This window comes from Diplotaxodon limnothrissa, linkage group LG6 (genome assembly GCF_057381915.1).
Source record: "Diplotaxodon limnothrissa isolate DT_005_m linkage group LG6, D_limnothrissa_male_GT1.1, whole genome shotgun sequence".
Lineage (NCBI taxonomy): Eukaryota > Metazoa > Chordata > Actinopteri > Cichliformes > Cichlidae > Diplotaxodon > Diplotaxodon limnothrissa.
In genome coordinates this window covers 20,215,975-20,221,974 of record NC_140601.1, presented here as the reverse complement: position 1 = coordinate 20,221,974, position 6,000 = coordinate 20,215,975, and positions in this window count along the sequence as shown.

Sequence of the window (6,000 nt, the reverse complement as noted above, 5' to 3'; positions counted from 1 at the left end):
CAGTGCAATCAATAAAGTTCTGAATGTGTGTGTGGGCGAGCATTTGGGTTGTGAATGTGGCTTGTATTGTAAAATCCTTTGTGTGGTCTGAACACAAAAACACAATATTGTTTAAGCCAGTTAATTTACATTTCCAGTCCACCTAGCCCCACAATCCTTACAAAACATGGTAAAATGTTAATATTTGGAAGAAAAAAAAAACACGATTTAGCCCTCTGGCTTCCACCCAGGAAGGATAAGTAGAGGCTCAGAAATTACAACATGTTGGAAATATCAAAAACTGCAGATCCAGAAATGCCTGCTGTTTCCAAAAGTGAGTCAAAGACATCAGTGTTAAAATGCAACTTTACAGCCTTTAAAAAAAGACTTTGGTGTCAGCAGCTAATTTACACCTTCATCGCATATCAAAGGGTGTTGAGGGTGTATTTTTTAACACACAAAAAGTTCTGGAAAATCATTGGTGACATAGTCACTTTGATTAAGAGGTAAGTGCTGAACACCGAACACCAGCTGTAATTGCTTCATTCAGCTGTGTTTCATCTCCTTTAATTGTTTTATTTATATAGCACCAAATCACAACAGCAGTTGCCTTAAGGCACTTTATTTTGCAAGGGAAAGACCCTACAATTACACAGAGAAACCCCAACAATCAAAGGATCCCCGTGAGCAAGCATTTGACAGTGGGAAGAGCGAACTGCCTTTTAGAAGAAGAAACCTCCAGCAGAACCAGGGAGAGTCAGCCATCTGCTGTTGGGTATGAAGGAAAGGAATTTGGACAAAAGACATGGTGTGTAAGAAAACTTTAGATTAATAATAACCAATAATTAATGCAGATGTGTGTATGGTGAATGAAAAAAAGCAGCCGAGAGCAGACAGGTGACCCTGGATTCAGAGTCCAAGTATATGCTTTGTCAAAATGTAACATTTTAAACTAAACTACTTTTAAGATTTAAAATAATCTTAAAAGTAGAGAGGATGTCTGTCTACCAAATCCAAACTGGGAGCTGGTTCCACAAAAGAGAGGCCTGAAAGCTGAAGGCTCTGCCTCCTATTCTACTTTTAAATACCTTAGGAACCACAAGTAAACAAGCAGATATGTACTATTACAGGAGTCCAGCAAGCACTTCTACATATTTGCTTGATATGCACACTGAAGGACATATCCTGGTGAAAACAATGCCAAGATTCCTCACAGTGTTACTGGAGACCAGGGTACTGTCATCCAGATTAAGTATCTGGCCAGACATTATGTTTCTAAGAGTTTAGTTTTATCTTAATTTAGAAGCACATAAGCAGAGGTCATGCAGGTCCTTACTGATGGATGAAAAAGTATCTATGAATTTGAGTCACTGAGCTCGATATCTTGTGTTTTTTTTTAGAGAATTTCTAACGCAGCTGATGTGACTAACTGTGCAAAACTGTGTTAACAGCCTGTCCAGTGAGTCTGTGCCCCACTTGTGTTTAGTGACACTTTTGTATTTCACTAGTATGTCACTTACCACTATTCAGTAATTAATAACTGCATTTTGTATAAGTATATACTTTTTGTGGGGCTCCATACTGTCTGTGGCTTGCTAATTAAGCTTAGCACTTCACTCTCTCTCATACAACTATTATCAGTTTGGGCATCAAAAGACCAACATACTGATATTTATAATTCAGGCTTTAAAAGGATTTAAAACTAGAGGGCAGCATCAAGGTGGCTCTCTTTCATATACAGGCCATGACCCCGGTGTTGTTGATATTGTAATATATGCAGCCACACAGTTCAGTTACAGCTCTATCAACAGCAGGTCATGCTATAAAAATGTCAATACTCCAGTGAAATAAAAGAGAACGTGTCATGAATCGCTGTGCGGCAGGCAGGAGTTGGACCCAAAATGCAGGACTCACAGACTCGGGGAGGTGAACTCAAAACACAGCTTTATTTGCTGGTAGAACAAACATACAAAACTAGACTAAACTGGGAAACCATAAACTAAGAACTCACAGGGAGACACAGGGAGATCCACACACAGCATGAGGGACGACGCGACACTGACTCAGAGAAACACAGGGTTTAAATACACTGGGAAGTAACAAGGGGAATGAGACACAGAAGGAGGGCACAGCTGGGAGAAATCAGGACTGACGAGACAAGCAAAGCAGGACGCATTCACATGAGACACGGACCATCAAAGTAAAACAGGAAGTATCACACAGAGACGCGAACTTGACACAGTGGAGACAGCAACTAAGAAATACAGAGACATAAACCATAAGGCAGAGGTCTAAGAACCAAAATACACAGGGAAATACTCAGCTGGGAACACAAGAGACTAGACTAGAGAGAGTAACAAAAAACCAACCATGAGAACATAATGCACAATGCAGAGTGACAGAAAACAAGAAACTCAAACATGCAAAGACACACAATTACACAGAACAGAGGGGACACAGAGAGACATGAAGGGTAAGGGATCAAAACTAGAAGCCATAGAATAAATCACACACAAGTACAATAATACAAAAATCACAAAGAACTAAAAACGCTGGGTCAGGAGACCCAGGACCGTGACAGAACGAGAGAGTGTAACAACTCAAAGTGCACATTTCACAAATTTGAAACATCTAAGGAAGTTTTAAATACTTTTATTGTGATTGTTAAACGGTGGTAAGAGTGGCAGACGGGTTCAAGGTGGGGCGTAATTACATCAGGGATGTTCTCTCAGCCCTACTTGTTTGCAATGGTGATGGACAGGTTGACAGATGACAGATTTTCATTGGAAGTGAGCAGAAGAAACAGATGTGAATACATCGAAGGGACAGCTCAGGTTGAGGAGTTTGGAGACAAAGTTAGAGATGATTTGGACATGTGCAGGCTGGAGCTAGTCGTTTTAAAGTATTGGAGAAAGGATGTTGAATATGGAGCTGTCGAACAAAAGGGAAAGAGGACGGACCTCAGGGAAGGTTCATGGATGTAAGTGAAGGAGGAGATGGAGAGAGTTTGTGTGACAGAAGAGGATGCTAGCGATAGGATGAGATGCAAGTAGATGATGGCGACCTCTAAAGAGAGCAGCCAAAAGGAAAATAGGAAGAAATATAACAATATACAAACAAAGGACGTTTGAAATACGAGTGTTATGATTGGCTTTTCTCAGGAATAAACAAACCTGTGTTTGCTTAGTGTAAAAGCTCAATGTGGTACCTTTAAAATAACGATGTCCCAGAATTTCAAACTATTCTGGAAAAATGATAAAAATATGAAGATCACACCACCTTCACACTAGCATCCAATTACTACTGCAGGTCACAAACTTCTGTCTGGAATCAGTTTGTTTACTTTCTTGCAAGCTTTACTTTATTTGGCTTTTCTATTTACCTTTGGAATTACTTTTGTAAGACATGAAAAAAGGAAACTTTTTAATATTTATCCATCAGAAAAAAAGTCTTTCAAGATTCATATACAACAAAATGTAAATTAAAAGATTAAAGGATAACCAATCTGATTCAATCTAATACTGTGGTGGTGTTGTTGTTGTTGTTTTTAAGAAATCGGATGTTTAAAAAAATGCATCAGACAAAATAAATTTTAGATGAAAGGGAGAACAGAGTTTCTTACTTTGATGAAGCAACTAGTTAGTTAGCAGATGGCTAAAAGGAAGCAGAAGGACATGTTCTCTGATGTATTACTTCAAATCCCCACAGACACTGAGGGATATGTTCTCTTTTTTATGATACAGCCACAAAGCTTCATTATAGCTGTGTGTGAAGGCTGGCAGGTTTCAGATAAAACTGAAGACCAAACCTCGTACATAGTTACAGGCATTAATGCAAATACCATTGTAAATAACTGTGTCACAGAACTGTGAGAAACCACACACTTACACTTCATGCTGCACCTAGTTAATTCTTACCATGAAGTAAAGTGGGTCGATCTGCTTTGATATAAGCTTTTAAGTGTTCTTTGTGGTAAGTAGCCTTAGAGAAGTTTAATCACAATAAGCAGGCAGTGGAATTTTTTTCCACCTCCGCCCGCTTGCGTTTTCATATTTCATTATTTCAATAAATTCAAATTCAAATTTCAAATTCAAATTTTATTTGTCACGTACACAGTCATACACAGTACGATATGTAGTGAAATGCTTGGACAACTGCTCGTGACCTAAAGAGAACAAAAAAGGAAAAGGCTATGAATAAGATAGGAAATAAATATGAAAAATTAAAAAGGGTAAATTTAACTAGGAAGGAATAAAATATAAATTAAGGTTAAAAATGAAATAACTGTACAACACAAATTAGAATGAAGGGTAAATTTAACTGGGAAGAATAAGATAAATATATAAATTAAAGTTGAAAATAAAATAACTGTACAACAAAATACACAATACACAATATAGAACTATATAAGAATGTATGAAGGAATCTAAATATAAATAAATATATACACAATAACAGCAGCTGTACAAGTATTAACCGGAAATGAAGAATATAGTGACCAGTGTTGTGCAAAACCAAAGTCCAGAAAGTCCAGTGTGTGTGTAAGAACCATATGTGTGGGTCAGTACTGTGTGGTGGTGTGATTGAGAGACCGTATCGCCTGCGGGAAGAAGCTCCTCCTCAGTCTCTCTGTGTTGGTCTTCAGGGAGCGGAATCGCTTTCCTGACCTCAACAGAGAGAACAGTCTGTTGTTGGGATGGCTGAGGTCCTTCACGATCTTCCTGGCCTTGGTCCAGCACCGCCTGCTGTAGATTGAGTGCAGGTCAGGGAGCTCGGAGCGGATGGTGCGCTCAGCAGCAGTAACTGAAGCCACCTTGAAATTTTCACAACTACAGAGTCGATAAAGCTTTGATTGTGTGCTCGCTTTGGTAGACAACAAAAAAATAGTCTGATGCCCTTTAGAGGAATGGCTATGGTGGATAATCTCCTTCAGTCTCCATAACTCACACACACCACCACACAGCAGAAAACAGCGAATGATTCAAACTTTTGTTTGCTCAGATAAGGCCTGCGATTTCGATATTAGATCAGTTCATCTTTCAGATCACTGACCTGTTATGAGATATCTAAAGATCTTCATTTCACTTCTTGGCTGCTTATTTGGGGGCCAAGGGGGCAAGCAAACAAGCCTTTTATTGAGATAAAACATCAAGACAGTAAGAGATCCACAGGGAAGTGGAAATAGCCAACCCAGACACATGTAGGTCCCTCTGTGTGTGTGTGTGTGTGTGTGTGTGTGTGTGTGTGTGTGTGTGTGTGTGTGTGTGTGTGTGTGTGTGTGCGCGCGCACGCTAGAAACTGTTTAAAGCCAGGCATAGTTTGTCTCTTTTCCTCTTTTCTCACATGACACGATGAAGCACACAATAAGAGAAGGACACCTCTGACTGAATGAAAGTGAAAAACCCTCTGAGGCTGTGTTGTGGTTCTTCTTTGGAAACCTGTCACTGGGATCTATCAGTGCTGAAGTAATATTTTGAATGTCATGAATGAAGAGATACATAATAAAATTTAATATGAGGGAATATTTGTGTTTCCTCTAAGAATTCAGTTGGTTAAACAACTCCATAATTAAAGGGACATCTCACTTCCAAATGTGGTAGTTGCCCAGCTTTGCTGATACAGGCTATAGAACTGTTTTGTGGCGTGTGGCGAGGCGTGGTCTGTGGTGCCGCTGCAGGGGAGATGGACTCACCTGCACAGCATCTACAATCACGTCTCGCCACCATAAAAACCTGTGCTGTCGTTGTTGTTGGTGTGTGGCTGGCAGTTGGGAAGCTACAGGCAAGTATTTGTAACAACAACAGCACTTAAGAATAAAGTATGCTGAAAAGTATAAAAATGTGGACCGGTCCGCTCTAAGGACCAAGGACAGGGAAGGAGCTGGGCCAAATGGTGGCAGAGCTGGTGGCAGAGCTGGTGGCAGCGCAGACCACACCCTGCCACATTATATCAAAAGTGTAATGAAAACAGCAGCAAGGATAGACAGACAGACAGACAGACAGATATTGTGGGAAGTAAAGA